Source organism: Leptodactylus fuscus, chromosome 3 (assembly GCF_031893055.1).
Source record: "Leptodactylus fuscus isolate aLepFus1 chromosome 3, aLepFus1.hap2, whole genome shotgun sequence".
Taxonomy (NCBI): domain Eukaryota; kingdom Metazoa; phylum Chordata; class Amphibia; order Anura; family Leptodactylidae; genus Leptodactylus; species Leptodactylus fuscus.
Window position 1 is genome coordinate 235673697 of NC_134267.1, and position 16875 is coordinate 235690571.

A 16875-nucleotide genomic window follows, 5' to 3' on the forward strand; every position below is an offset into this window, starting at 1 on the left:
GTCGCATACAAATTATATACTAGACTGGGAAGAGTCATCCAGAAAATTCTACATATGTATATAATAATAGAATATCAGTTTCTTAGCTGTACACAAGTTGTCTGAGCTGCTGTGATTATATTTTGTCTTAAAGTGATTTTGTAACTAAATAGTTGATACATGTAGCAACCGGCGGATTAATGACTTGGACATCTACCAAACTGGATGTTTCTGTTAGTCCGATAGACACAGACTGTTACAATGACTTAAATAATAAAAATCAAAAGTTCAGAATGCAAAGCCTGTAGTTTTTAGTCTCTCTCATTTTATTTTATTTTTTGCCACATACACCTTACCTTCATTGAATTGGTAGCACAACATAAATATATTATAAGGTTATGTTCACATCTGCTTTGGAGGTCACTTTAGAAGCCTTGTTCATCTGATGAACGCCATAATTGCCCATCTCTGCTAGGATTTCTTATTTACTGTTCATAATTTGGTCAAATTGACCGCATTGAGCAATGGTCTTTACCAAGTCTTTGGTATTTGGTTGCCAACATCTAACAGAGATATCTACAATATATAAGAAAATAGCATAAAAACGGTTCACTGGTGAAGAAAATGGGGAAAATGGTTCAATGTCAATCGCATTAAGCGAATCCTTATTTGGTTGCTTTGAGAAACTAATCTTGGAATGAAAAGCTGGTAAAATGTGTTTTTCCAAGACTGTCAGTCTGTGATCTCAGTCTGTGGCTGCTATAAGGAGAATAACAACATAGATCTCCATACTGACTTCAAAGTTCCATTGTAGATTTTCACATTCTATTATGAATACAGAGGTGTATCATGTCGCTCCTGGGCCACAAGTGCAAAATCTGTATAAGGCGCCCCCAACAGTAATGTATTATTTATAATGGTGATAACTGCACCTCTGCACTCTCTTAGGTTATGCCCATATATGTAAATAGCTGGTGGTCTGCTTATAATGGCAGGAAACATTTTACGGGTGTTACAGTTCTGTGTGTATATATAAAAATAATAATGAACACAACCAGAACCGCTAAGCTGCAGAGCACTGCAGCGAGGTCCACAAGCCCAGATGGGCAGCCGTATGTCTGAATATGAACCACCAGTTAAACTGCACTGGCAGTGATGTTGTGTGGCACAAATGTGAACAGGCTGCAACAGACTCTCTCGAGTTAACTTCACTGGGAGAGCGTGCCTATGTATAGCAGTTGAGTGAAGTCAAATGAAGCCATGCAAGAAGCACCTGCTAATTACAGCAGGGGAACCAGGCCCTAGCATATGCTTCACTCTGCTGCAAAAGCAAGACTGCCAGGGGTCAACTTCACTCCTGGTCAGTCACACAAAAAACTCCTTAACCTGCTAGGAGATACACAGCAGTTAGACAAGGAATAGGCTTACTGATTCCCACTGGCAGAGCCAAGGAATTTTAACTTGGTCCCTAGACAGCTCCTGCCATTGACTGGAACCTGGCACTAACGTCCTGTCTCAAAGTATTACTAGTCAAAGTGTGAGCACCGGGCAGGCATCGGCTCACACTATTTAAAGGCTAGTCCTCGCCCAACAGGGGCGGTGGCATGACTCACCGATCATGCTCAGTAGGGCCAAAATGGGACTTAGCCTCTGAGCAGACCCAAAATGTCTGAGCATGCTCAGTAGGGAGAGAATGGCACTTAGCCTCTGAGTGTCTCCAAAATGTCTGAGCATGCTCAGTGGGCCGAAAGCTGGACTTAGACTCCAGACACCTTACTGCACAATGCCGAGGACAAGGTTTGGATTGGCCCGCAGGTGGCACTATGCGCTGGACGGGAAGCCTGCGGGACCCAATCCTAACAACGGGCCACATAAGGCTAATGTGCCCAAATACAACTGCACCCTCTGCACTCCCTTAGGTTATGCCAGTATATGTAAATAGCACTATTTGATGCTGAAAGTATAGCAGGTCACCTGTCAAGTGCTCATAAAAGTTCATAAAAGAAATACAATGCTCGATTTTTGTTTTTTTTTTTTTTTTTTTTTGTGATATTGTACTATTAAAATAACCAAACTGAATAATGCGTTAAAAATATCATGCAGTGCTGTGATCTAAACCCATGCTCTGATAATATGGCATCATCTTAAACCTACCAGACTAATCCACAATGAAGGTCCAAAATGGAATAATTGAAAGGTATAGAGTACCTAAAAAACCCTCTGGTTAACATACAACACAGTATATCATGCTTATGTTTACTATGCAACTACTCGCAACACTGAAATTATAAAATAAAGGTTTTTAGGGTCTTCATATGCAAGCATGCTGGATCTATTTTTTTTTTTGCTATGTTGGACCAACCTAGATAAGTCATATTGAACGCAATGGTCTATGATTAGTATAACGTTAATGTTTGACCAGTGGAAGTCACTAGTATAAAGTTAATGCTTGACCAGTGGAAGTCACTAGTATAAAGTTAATGCTTGACCAGTGGAAGTCACTAGTATAAAGTTAATGCTTGACCAGTGGAAGTCACTAGTATAAAGTTAATGCTTGACCAGTGGAAGTCACTAGTATAAAGTTAAAGCTTGACCAGTGGAAGTCACTAGTATAAAGTTAATGCTTGACCAGTGGAAGTCACTAGTATAAAGTTAATGCTTGACCAGTGGAAGTCACACAACTTTAATTTCTAAAATAAATATGGGAACCTCTTCACATTGTAATTTACTGTACAGAGACATGACAAGCCATTTATTTCACTGAGCTACCATCTCCATGTTCTCTCTGGTTTCTGTATCTTTCCTTTGAATCAAGAAACCAATGACATTGTGAAGAGCCTTGGACATCTGATCCCTGAGTTTGGCTGTTCGGTAAATCAGGTAGGAGGAATGTAGAGATGGGAGAAGACCCAAGATAATATGAGACCATGCACTATTCACACAGTAAAAATAGTAAAAGAAAGCGAAAACAAAATATCCACTGAAGTATATAGTGGTATACGTAAAAGTGAAGGACACAAATTTCATCGCTGAGTAATATGTCTCCAGATTGATGGATAAGTTACTGCTCATCTTCAACTTTGTAACATGATGATACAGAGAGGTGAAGAGGAGGACGGAGGAGATGGAACAGAAAAGAAGAGGAATGAGGGCTCCAATAGTAAAATAGTATAGAGAATTAATATCAAGGCAATCCTGTGAGAGATTATCTATGGTTGAATTGTATGTTCCACCATCGGTGACCTTAGTGATGGAGACCAACAAGTACATCAAACAATTTAAAATGGAGAGAAGTAGTGAGACGACAATGAAATGGACAGTCCTGTGTAATATCATCCTCCTCAGATACAGGAACAGTCTGGTGTGGAGGTTGGAGATCTTCAGACACAAGACAATGGAGAGCAGAGATGTCAGCCAGATATTGGCATAAGCAAAGAAACTGTAAGCAAAACTCGCCACAAGAAGCAAATACATGTTGCTCAGGAAACACATGTGTACATATATGTGTAGAGTAATAGCACATTGAGCGCACATCCTTGAGATCCCGAGAGACGTTACAATGTGGTCAACAGGAGTCACTGATCTTCCTTTCCACCAGTCGGTGACATTGACCCCTATAATAAATGAATGGATCACCAGTCCAGGTATGAGAGACATCAGTGCTGGGAGCAGAACACCCAGATACAGGACAGTAGAGTCTCCCTCTGTAGTATCAGCCATCTCTCCGGTGCTGTGATCCTCCTAATAACACAAGAAGACTTTACCGAAGGTTAAAAGAGAAACTTTTTACATTTAGTCAAATACTGATCCACATTTGGAATGCAAAGTACAGGAAAGACTGCGAGCAGCGACGGAACAGATCACCTCATGTAACCAAATCACTGGTCAGATTTAGTTTTATAAAAAAAAAATGATACAAGATGGAGATATCAGTGTCATGGATTTGCTAATGTTGATATAATGTAATTGGGTAAGTGAAACTCTACTTACGTTACATAGTAGATGAGGTTAGATAAAGACATCAGTCCATCAAGTCCAACCTATAACTCTACAATCCCTATAGGGTTCTTCCAGGGGATCACACTGTATTGTTACATTGTAAGATAATGTGGAGGATGTTAATGTGATTAAAATATAATGATCTTTACTTAGTTTATTTATAGGGCAGGGATCTATTAAAGTCTGATCCTTCTAACTTATTGTAACATCTCTGCCTGTTCGGGTCACTGCGCCGCCCTCTGCTCGCATGCTGCGGCGCCGGAGGCGTGTGCAGTTTGACAATCTGCTTAAGGTTTTTAGTTGCACTGTGTGAACACGGCACCACACCCGTCTTCTGCCAAGGTTGCCTCTGTTCATTAAGTGGTTAATCTGTCTTGCCTGTGATTGACAGCTTTTCTTCCTGTCAGGTTCTGGGCGGGTTCTTCCTTCCCTATTTAGTCTTGGCTCACAGTCACACTGGTGCCGGTTATTGCCTCTAGCTTTCTGGTATCTCTTGCGTTTATTTACTTGTATGCTGATCCTTGACCTTTGGCTTTCCTACTGACTATTCTCTTGACTCCGATTTGGCACTGCATCGCTCTCCTGTTACCGAACCCTGGCTACCTGACCTCCCTTTGTTGTTGTACGTCTTGTCTGCGTTTTGTGTTTCACGTATTCAGGGAGGGTTTGTCCTCGTGGTTGTCGCCTATTACTTAGGATAGGGTCTGGCAATAGGAAGGGAAAGTGGGGGGCTTCAGCTTAGGGCTCACTGTCCCTTGTGCCCCTCCCTCCAGGGTTCACCAGCAGCTTCTGGGGAATTATCATCTGCTATTCCCTAACAGAATAACCGGCCTGCAACCTACATCCATTGCTTCCCTACAGATAGCATGGATCCTATCCAGTGCCTTGCAGCAAAGTTGGAGGGATTGACAGGCCTGGTAGCTGAGCTAGCTAAACAGGTTCAGACCCTAACTGAGGCTGCTGCACCATCCCCAGCTGTTTTGGCACCTTATAAGGTCAAGATGCTACTCCCGGACCGTTTTTCAGGGGACCGTGCAAAATTTGAAACTTTCAGGGAGTCTTGTCGCCTGTACTTCCGTGTGAATCCACATGCTACTCAGGCCCAAATGGTGGGAGTGGTTATATCTCTTTTACAGGGGGACCCACAAGCTTGGGCCCTTAAACTCCCTGCTGAGGCTGAGGAGTGGGTTGATCTGGAAAAAATTTTAAGTCCCTGGGCTCTATCTATGCTGAACCAGACCACATTGCGCTTGCGGAATCGCAACTCCTCACCATGCGGCAGGGAAAACGCTCTGCAGAGGAGTATTGCGCAGAGTTCCGTAAGTACAGTGTAACGGCAGGTTGGTGTGAGTCCGCGCTAAAGGCTCACTTTAAACAAGGGCTATGTGATCGTGTTACGGAGCTCTGAGTTGGTCACCCAGATCCCCCAACTCTTGAGAAGGCCATGACTTTGGCGGTCCGTATTGACCGCAAGATCCGAGAGAATTTAAAAGAGAGAGTAGGGCCTGTTGCCTCCAAGTTTTCTGTCTCTTCCTCTCTCTCCTCTGATAAACCTACCTTTCCTCCCGTCACTTCTGGTGAGGAACCCATGCAACTGGGAGCTGTGGACGCCAGAACACGACGAGAACATCGTCTCAGGAATAACCTGTGCCTGTACTGTGGTTCCTCTGGTCATGTCATCCGAGACTGCACTATCAGACCCCTGACACCTGCGCAAAGACTTCAGTGCCTGAGTGGTAATCAGAAGAACCACTCAGGCAACCAGGTATTTGGGGGGAATAACAATAAGATGTTGTTATCTGTGTCTTTGTCCTCTGGGGACAGATCCGTTTCTGGCAAGGCCCTAGTTGACTCTGGGTCTGCAGCAAATTTTATTAAATATTCAGTTGTGGAATCTTTGGGCATTGAGCTTTTGCCACTGGACTCGCCTATGTCTGTTGCTGGAGCGGATTCTACTCCACTGGCCAGGGGTAAAGTCAGTTTTAAAACCCCCTTGATCTCTTTGCAAGTGGGTTCTTCACATTCAGAGGTCATAAGCCTTTTTGTTATGGAGAATCTCTCTGCTGATGTTATTTTGGGGTTCCCCTGGCTGAAGCTCCATAACCCTATTTTTGATTGGGGTAAAAAGGAGTTGGTAAAGTGGGGAGATCAGTGCTCATCCCACTGTATTGCTTTACATTCTGTTGATTGTGTCAGTGAGGAGAAGGTCTCAGCTACTAAAAGTTGGGAACGCTCCTCTGGTATTAAAACCTGGTGGTATCAGAAGCGCCAGGTGAATAAAAAATGTTTGCCTGGTTCTCAAGCGTCTGTGGTTCAAGCAGAACCAAAAAACAAGGCAGGGAAAACTCAGAATCCCTCTAGAACTGGTTTGTCTGGTGAGGGTCCGGTGGCCCCTCATAAAAGGGGGGGTACTGTAACATCTCTGCCTGTTTGGGTCACTGCGCCGCCCTCTGCTCACATGCTGCGGCGCCGGAGGCGTGTGCAGTTTGACAATCTGCTTAAGGTTTTTAGTTGTACTGTGTGAACACGGCTCTAGTCCTTAATTGGATTTGCACCACACCCGTCTTCTGCCAAGGTTGCCTCTGTTCATTAAGTGGTTAATCTGTCTTGCCTGTGATTGACAGCTTTTCTTCCTGTCAGGTTCTGGGCGGGTTCTTCCTTCCCTATTTAGTCTTGGCTCACAGTCACACTGGTGCCGTTATTGCCTCTAGCTTTCTGGTATCTCTTGCGTTTATTTACTTGTATGCTGATCCTTGACCTCTGGCTTTCCTACTGACTATTCTCTTGACTCCGATTTGGCACTGCATCGCTCTCTTGTTACCGAACCCTGGCTACCTGACCTCCCTTTGTTGTTGTGCGTCTTGTCTGCGTTTTGTGTTTCACGTATTCAGGGAGGGTTTGTCCTCGTGGTTGTCGCCTATTACCTAGGATAGGGTCTGGCAATAGGAAGGGAAAGCGGGGGGCTTCAGCTTAGGGCTCACTGTCCCTTGTGCCCCTCCCTCCAGGGTTCACCAGCAGCTTCTGGGGAATTATCATCTGCTATTCCCTAACACTTATTTATGGAAAAGCATCATGACGCGACTAAAGGAGATTTCGGAGGACCTTAAAAGAAGAGTTATTAATTGTCATCAGACTGGAAAAGGTTAGGAAAAAAATTTAGTAAAGAGTTTGGGCTCCACCAATCTACAGTCAGACAGATTGTGTACAAATAAAAGAAATGCAAGATCATTCTCCTTGGGAGTGGTCAACAAGTTTCAGCTCAAACCTCTCTGAATGGTCTGGATGTTATTTCAATGATAGGCAATAGAAGAAGAATGTTATGGACCTTGGCTTGCTAGCTATCTGGTTTTTCCACAATGTAACCTCTAAGAAATTAAAGGACTTACTCACAGTATCTAATGTTAAAGGAGTTTTACCATGAATACATCTTTATTAAAATTAATTTTTCAATGGCCCCTAAAAATGTTTGTGTGTGTCCGCGCAAGTGCATAGACGACCCTTCATCACATGGTCATGAGTAATAGCCAAGTGAAAGTTATTGCTTTGTAAGGACAACAATAGTTCAAGTAAAAAATTTTAATGGCATTGGAAAATAAGTTGGGGCATATTTATCAATACAAGGTGATTGTTACGTTTATATATATATATATATATATATATATATATATATATATATTTTAATGATAGAACCTCTAGTCTGCAGAACACTGCAGCGAGGTCCACAGGCCCAGTGGGCGGCTGTATGTCTGAACTTAATGTGAACAGGGTGCAACAAACACTGGGCGAGGTGCGGCACAGTACTCACTGTGAACAGAGTGCAACATACATGGGCAGTGGTGCGGTGCGGTACTCAATGTGAACAGGGTGCAATAAACACTGGCCGAGGTACGGCTCGGTACTCACTGTGAACAGAGTGCAACAAACATGGGCAGTGGTGCAGTGTGGTATTCAATGTGAACAGGGTGCAACTAAACCCTGCCAGTTAAGCTCACTGGCCAGGTACACCAGTACAGTTGAAACAAACAAGGCTGCCAAGGGTTAACTCACCCCAGGTCAGCAACACACATGCTCCTGCAACAGCTAGGAGTCACCACGGAAATATGAACATGCTCCTGCAACAACTAGGAGTTACCAATGAAGTTTGGCAGTCTAAATAAGGCTATCTCAGAGACCAAATCTGCTGCAGCTCCACAGGCTGGAACAGTCTCTACTGCTCTTAGCCCTGGTGTAGAGCTGACAGTTCAGGGCTTACAGGTCCTACCTAACAGCACCCAGAAAGAAGCAGAGAAACCCCACACAGAGGCCTAGTCTGGCAACCTGCCTGAATACTGGAGCCTATCCCTGAAACTACTGTCATTAACCACTTCCGTGGACTTTCAGTCAATCTTTAGACCCGGCGGGCTTCGGCTAACACTATTTAAAGGGAAGACCTCGCCCAATAGAGGCGGTGGTCATGACCTCAACACTCATGCTCAGTAGGTGAGAAATGACACTTAGCTTGTGAATAGCTCCAAAAGTCTGAGCATGCTCAGTAGGGTGAAAGCTGGACTTAGACTTACCCGCAGGTGGCGCTGTGTGCTGGGAGAACAACCTGCGGGACCCAATCCTAACAGTGATCAATGTGTCCCATTGACTGTGAATAGGCACATTGGAAAACATTCATCAATACTGTTGGACATTGCTATTTGTAGTATTAGGGTAAGTTCACATGGAGGTTTTTGGATCGGAACCCGAGGCGTTTTGATCCAAAAGCTGGGGCGGCGCTACTGAAAGCTGGTGCACTGCATCGGCATCCAGTCACGCGTTCTGCTCCGGATTAGGCACAATGAATGGGCTTAGTCTGGAGGTGGGAGTTATTTCAGGCCGAATTGCGAGGCGACTCGGCCTGAAGAATGAACATGTCGGCTCCAGGAAAAAGCTCCTAAGCAGCTCCATTGATTTCAATGGGAGCCGTCTTTTTGGTCACGGTTTTGAGGCAATTATGGCCTCAAAACCCTGACCAAAAAACTACATGTGAACTTACCCTTAGGCTAAGGCCACACATAGTGGGCAGCAGCAAAAAAGTGATGTAGGAAAAATCTTGGTGGCAACACATTGCTTTTTTTTTCCATGTAGCGCTTTTCACAGAAATCCCACAGAGGTTTCCTTTGTGGACTCTCTGCTTCTTTTATATCTATATCTATCTATCTACATCTAATAGAACTCTATTTGGATGCTTTATTTTCGCAGCACTGGGGACGGGCCCCACCGCTTTGGGCGTCCCCAATGCTTTGAGAGAACTCTCCAGCGCCGCCTTAATCTTCTTAAGGAAGCCACCTCTTCGAGTCTTCTTCCACCCTGGCTTTCAAACTTCTACGCTTGCGCAATCGGCTCTGCCAGTCGGCTCTGCAAGAGCCGACCGCACCTGTGCATGGTAATTTTTTTGTGGCCACTTACTACAAGAGCTTGCATAAGCGACCACAAAAAAATGGGAATCTCCTACCATATGGTTAGGACAGTGCAGCAGCTGCGGCCAGCCTGTTCTGCTGTTGTAGCGTCCTGCCAGCTGTCACCATTTCCCTGTTGCTGGCTGTTCGGCTTAGCAGGGGTTAACGCCTTTGCAGCCGGTGGGCGTGCTCAGTCTGACACTGCTGTTCACCTCCCAGCTAAGGCAGCTGGGCTGGCTGATTGGGACCACCCTTCCCCTACTTAAGGGATCAGGCTTGTCAGCCCGCTGCCCTAGCCTCATTCCAGATCCTCATTCCTGTATTGTGTGTATGGGTTCCAGTGTGGTTACTCTTTAGTTGATGTTAGTTAGAATATACCTCTGAGATAGAATTGCACTGTTAGTTTAGTCAGCTTGCTGCTTTGTTTCATATAGCACTGGTATCACACAATCCTATATGGTCTCAGTCTAGCTCAGGAGTGCTAACTAGATTCTTATTTCTTTTGTGGCTGCTCTGAGCTGCAGAGACTGTCTCTGTCAGACTAACAGAGTTCACCCAGCTGGTGTTGTAGCACGGCAGTGACGCTAACTGTCGACCCTTGTTCACACCAGGGTAGCTCTGCAGCTCAGAGCCCAGTTGGGCTCTGCAGGTTATTGTTTATTTATTTATTTATTTGGTTAACCTGCTGATCATAACACATGTGGAGAAGGCAGCTCAGTAGAAGCAGTGGTGTAGACCCAAACAGTCAAGACAGGGGCACAAAATATGCAGAAAACTGGTTTATTTTGAATAAAACAGGAAAATAAATAAACCTTGACTTCAGGCACAAAATGAGCAAAAAGAATACAGCCTTAAAGGGGTTGTCCCGTCACAAGGATCTTATGTATAATGCTTGTTAATGTGAATGTAAGACTTTTCCTAAATACATTGCTTCAGCAAAACTGCTTTGTTTGGCCACTATCTTACTTTATTCATTTTTTTGTGGCCACAGCCCTGACCTAGCTGCTCCTGAGTCAAGTGATGTGTCAGCCTGCTCTCAGGGGGAGGGAGGAGGGGCTAAGTGCACGGGAGCGAGCCCGGTGGGAGGGGGGGTAGTTTACCCTTTGGGGGAAGGGGCCGCCAATACAGGGTTAGACGCCGGCACAAGTGAAGTCAGCAACATCTCTATGCTTCTGCCCTGCATGAAGCAAGCAGCGGCAGAAGCGATGCTGCTATTCCAAGGCGGGGGACGGAGGAGCGGAATAACAGCATCGCTTCTGCCGCTGCTGGCTTCATGCAGGGCAGAAGTATAGCAATGTTGCTGGCTTCACCTGTGCCGGCGTCTACACTCCCCGGCATCCGCTGTAATAGAGAGGCGGATGCTGGGGACAGTTAGACGCCGGCACAGGTGAAGCCAGCAACATCGCTATGCTTCTGCCCTGCATGAAGCCAGCAGCGGCAGAAGCGATGCTGTTATTCCGCTCCGGGATCACATATGCAAAGCCAAGCGGCGAGATGCCGCCGGCCCTGCGTGCGCGCTCATACACCAGTTCTAGCCTTCACAATGCGAATACAGACCCGACACCCTGTCGGGTCTGTATTTGCATTGTGAAGGCTAGACTGGTCTATGAGCCGGAAGACAGAAGAATTCACAGAAACGAAGACTGGTAAGTATGCGACGTGTGACAACCCCTTTAACTTCAGGCAAAAACAATATAAAAACTTGCTTGTCTGAGCAACTAACTAAACAGTAATGTTAACCTAACTATATGGTTTACTTACAGGCACACATACAAAACAAGCACAACTTTGTCTCACCAAACTCAGGGTTATAGGAAAGAACCATGCACCTCTTTTCAGCTCATGGAACTGCACTGCAATGCAAGAGCTGCAGCCTTTTCTGGTACTGAGCCAAGGATCTACACTTGGGCTGTACAGTAACATGACTAGCTCACTATTACAGTCCCTGAGCTATCATCTCAATGTTCTCTCTGGTCTCTGTATCTTTCCTTCGGAATAAGATGTTAATTACATTGTGAAGAACCATGGACATCTGATCCCTGAGTTTGGCCGTTCTGTAGATCAGGTAGGAGCAATGGAGAACTGCTACAAAGTCCAACATAATATAAAGCCATGGAAGGTTTACACAGTGAAAGTAGGAATAAAAACTAGAAACAAAATATCCAATGAAGTTTATAGTGATGTAAATAAATGTGAAGGACAGAAATCTCATCAGTGAGTAATATGTCTCCAGATTGATGGATAAGTTACTGCTCATCTTCATCCTTGTTGTGTGATGGTACAGAGAGGTGAAGAGGAGGACGGAGGAGATGGAATAGAAAAATACTGGGAAGAAGGCTCCAATAGTAAAGTAACATAGAGAGTTAATATCAGTGCAATCCTTTGTGCTATTATCCATGGTTGTATTGTATGTTCCACCATTGGACTTCTCAGTGATGGTCAACAAGTACATCAAACTATTGAAAGCAGAGAGAAGTAATGAGGATACAATGAGATGAAGAGTCCTGTGTAATATCATCCTCCTGAGATACAGGAACAGTCTGGTGTGGAGGTTGGAGATCTTCAGACACAAGACAATGGAGAGCAGAGATGTTAGCCAGATATTGGAATAATTAAAGAAAATATAAATAAATCTTAGAATAAGAAGAGGTAGATGTAAATCTGTTATGCTTGTAGATAGCAGTTTTACAAAGACACACAGAATATCAGCACATTGAGCGCACATCCTTGTAATCCCAAGAGACGTTACAATGTGGTCAACAGGAGTCACTGATCTTCCTTTCCACCAGTCGGTGACATTGACCCCTATAATAAATGAATGTATCACCAGTCCGGCTATGAGAGCCATCAGTGCCGGGAGCAGAAGACCCAGATACAGGACAGTAGAGTCTCCCTCTGTAGTATCAGCCATCTCTCCAGTGCTGTGATCCTCCTAATAACACAAGAAGACTTTGCAAAAGGTTAAAAAAGAAACTTTTCATATTTAGTCAAATACTGATCCACATTTGGAATGCAAAGTACAGGAAAGACTGCGAGCAGCGACGGAACAGATCACCTCATGTAACCAACCCGAGCTGTCAGGTGTCATAGTATCATAAAAATAAATAAAGACAGAAACAAAAAAAACTGGAGCAAGACTCAATGTTCAGTGTTATAAAATTTTTCTAGAATTCTTCACCGATATATATATATATATATATATATATATATATATATATATATATATATATATATATATATATATATTGTGTGTGTGTGTTGGGGGGGGGGGGGGTTTAGAAACAATAACCCATACGTGACCACCATCGGGGCAACACTGGCGGAATTGAAATGAATTAAAAGGTATCAGGTAGCAAATATATGGCAATTTTTTGTGGGGGAACAAAGGACACTGTTATTGATCTGGGCAGAGAGACAGGTTTATTAATATTATCAATTTCCCCCCTTCCCCCATCCACACAAATAGTTGCGAGCCTGTATTACTTTATTATTTTCTCAGGAACACAAATGTGTCATTATTATTCTATACGGGAAGGTGGACATTACTGTTTAGCGGCAAAGATGGGACATGGTTACAAGAAGTCGCCCTGGTGGTCTGACCTAATGCAAAAGACGAGAGAGGTCACCTGTAAGTCATTGGATATAATACTAGCCTTTGCAAACTTGGAACTATCAATATGTGGTTGCAGTATTGGGGTAGTATTGGTATTAGTATGGTGGATTTTCTGTTACAATGTGATGCTACTATGTGGAGGTATTATTTGGTAACAATATGGTAGTATTATTCAGTGGCGATATGTGGACATGGCAAGGTGATATTATTTGGTAAGGCTACATTTAGATGATCAAAGGGGAAAATGGCCATGAAAAACAGCTATCTTTCATGGCCACCTTGCACCCAAATGGTATCCTTTATTACGGATCCGCCATATATTTTATTTTATAGAGGTTTACATGAAACTGGACCAGACTAATACATGACCTATATCTCAATAGTCCATTACAACAAACCATCAAAATAATGGTGTTAGGATAGCAGATGCAGTTCTGTGTGAATAGTGAGAACCAGTACATATCAGAATAGTAAATACGGCGCCATGTGTCCATCTTACCCCAGGCCGCAGCAATACCAGCCCGTGGTGTTGTTCACTAGAGCCCCAGATAGTGCGGATGGACTTGGCAGCACTGCAGAGCAGTACGGGTCGGGAAACGCCAAACACAAAACTCACCCTAAATCACAGTAGAACCAGACACTGAGAACTCTTAACGGCAGATGTCTTGGATAGCGGTGCAGGTCCAAGGAAGTAGAAGGCAGCACCAGATGGCAGCAGAGAGTCAAAGCGTAGTCATACAGTCCGGGTTGTCAACAATAGGGCAGTGCAGTACAGTTGGAAATCCAAAGGGAAGGTCAGGCAGGCCAAGTTGGTAATAGGATTGGTAGAGAAGTATAAAATCTGTGTTCAGGAAGCAGAGGTCTAAAGACAAGCTGGGGTCGTAAACAAGAGCAGGCGCAGTACAATATCAGGAGGCAAAGTCAGGGTTTTTATACTGACTGCCAGATTTGGAGTTGGGAAGGAATTTTTTCCCCTGAAATAGGGCAATTGGCATGAGCCTCATGGGGTTTTTTTGCCTTCCCCTGGATCAACACTGTAGGGATTGTAGGGTTATAGGTTGGACCTGATGGACTGATGTCTTTATCCAACCTCATCTACTATGTAACTAGAGGACAAGGCAAGGGGTCAGAGCACAGGCATTATGGACAAGATAAACACTTACTATCAGGAACACGTGGTATTAACTGAATAGCCAGCGACAGTCCGGAGCCAGAGCCATCCTTAAATAGGCTCCGGCCCACCACTAGGCCAAAGACCAGAAGTCCCCTGCCCAGCTCAAGAGGAGACCTGCAATCCCCGCACAGCATTGCAGAGGTTCCGGTCATACTCCTAACTAATTATCATGTCAATAGCCCCTATTTAACGCTGCTGTGTAATGTCCATTAAAAAAATGTACATCACATGACCATTAATCACTGCTGTGTGAATGTAGCCTTACAGTATGCTCAGTTTTCTTCAGTCACTGTATGGTGGTATTATGTTGTGGTGGTATTTTTATGGTAATACTATTGGTGGCATTGTTCAGTCACATTGTGAAGATAATATGTGGACAAAGAGAGCACTGGTTAGAAAAACAGTCAGGAGGCCCATGGTCACTCTAGAGGAGATGAAGAAATCCACAGCTCATGTACAGGTAGAATCTGCCCACTACACAAATATAGGTCGTGCACTCCACAAATCTGGCCTTTACGGAAGAGTGGCAAGAAGAAAAGCATTATTGAAAGAAAGACATAAGAAGTACTGTTCACAGCAAACATGAGGAAGAAGGTGCTGTGGTCAGATGAGAACAAAGTTGAACTTTTTGGCCTAAATTCAAAGTAATATGTGTGTCCAAAAAGGAACCATGCTCATCCTCCCTGAACACACCATCCCCACTATGACACATGGTGGGGGCAACATCACGCTGGGGGGAGGATTTTCTTCAGAAGGAACAGGGAAACTAGTCAGAGGTGATGGGAAGATGGATGGAGCTAAATACAGGGTAATCCTGGAAGAAAACTTATTGGAGGCTGCATAAGACTTGAGAGTGCAAAGGGGATTGGAAGGACAATGACCGTAAACCTACAGCCAGAGCTACAGTGGAATGGTTTAGATCAAGGAATATTCATGTGTTAGAATAGGCCAGTTATAGTCCAGTCCTAAATCCCATTGAGCATCTGTGGGAAGACAAAAAATTGCCACAGATGCTCAATTGACTATTACTGTTCACAGACGTCTCCATCCAATCTGGATGAACTTGAGCTATTTTGCAACGAAAATGGGCAAAATTCTCAGTCTCTAAATATACAAAACTGGTAGAGACAGAGCCCAAAAGACTTTCAACTGGAATTGCAGCGACAGGCGACTCTACAAAGTACTGATGTGGGGGAGAGACTGAAAACATTTGCACGTCATACTTTTCAGATTTTTATTTGATTAAAATGTTGAAAACCTTGTATCATTCTCCTTCTACCTCACAATTACCGGCTACTTTGTTATCACTAGGGTTGAGCGATCGGGATCATAAAAGATCGGATCCCGATCGGCAATCGAGCAAATTTCACGATAGGGATCGGCTGGAAAATGATTGAAAATCGGATTTTGAAATCTCAAGATTGGCTCAACCCATATATATATATATATATATATATATATATATATATATATATATATATATATCAAACTGTATAAATAATATACAATTGGGGTTGAGCGATCGGGATCAGCTGGAAAATGATCGGAAATCGGATTTTAAAATGGATCCTGAAATCTCAAGATCGTCTCAACTCTAGTTATCACTGATAATCCCAATAAAATACATTAAAGGTTGTGGTTGTAAGGTGACAAAAAAAAAGCTGGCATTTGTATCATGGCAGAGCAAGGAGCTGTAGACTATAAGTGTGACCTAGGAGATGTTGTGACTATGATAAGAAGTTACTTTAGGTCACAAAAGTGACTCCATTCACTTACATTAATGAAAAAGCCACAGATCAACATGGCAGCCCTTGGTCATATGACAGCAGTGACAGCCATGTGACCTTGGCCCAAATGACAAAGCTCACTACTGTTTTATCTGGTAATTAGAGATGAGCAAGTAGTATTCGTTCGAATATTGAATCCTATTATAGTCTATGGGAAAAAACGGGAATGTTGTTCCGGTTTCCGGAAGTAGCAGGATCAGGAGCATGAGGAGGTTTTTGCATTGAATTCAATGGATTTTTCCCGCGTGGCATTCGACCGATACGAGTATTTGATCGAATACTACTCGCTCATCTCTACTGGTAATGTAAAATGACATGGGGATGTAAGCCTGACAGATACTGTCCATGTTACTGTATATACTTGAGTATAAGCTGACCTGAGCAGACTGCGCAGGCGCACAGGTCACGGGAAAATTGCCACTTGCCCAGTATTGTTAGTGGCCTGTGCGCCTGCGCAGTCTGCTCTGCTCTTCTAGAAGTTACGAGCCTGCGTCAGAAGACATTAAAGATGACGCGGCGGATGAAGAAGGAGGCGGCGCTTGGAGACACTTCTCTGGCAGTGGTAGGGACGCCCTCGTCGCTGTTTGAGTGCTGAGGCCCGCCCCATCGCTGCAGAACTCATTTGCATACCGGTAAAAAGCGGTATTTCTAACGAACGGCAATCACATCTAAAGGTAAGAGATGAATAGCCTTACATTTAAGCCCCACACTGGGGAAAACTCCAAGTCCATCCAGTAATGCCCACCTTGGGCAGGGTTCATGTATATTCCACCATTTTTCTGCTCAATTCACATGAATATACTGTCCAAATTGAGACTGTTGTCATGTGTGCTTGATATCTCAGTGGAAGTCTTCAATTTTCTTTATCAATCTTCAGGTCATCAATACCTTAAGCCC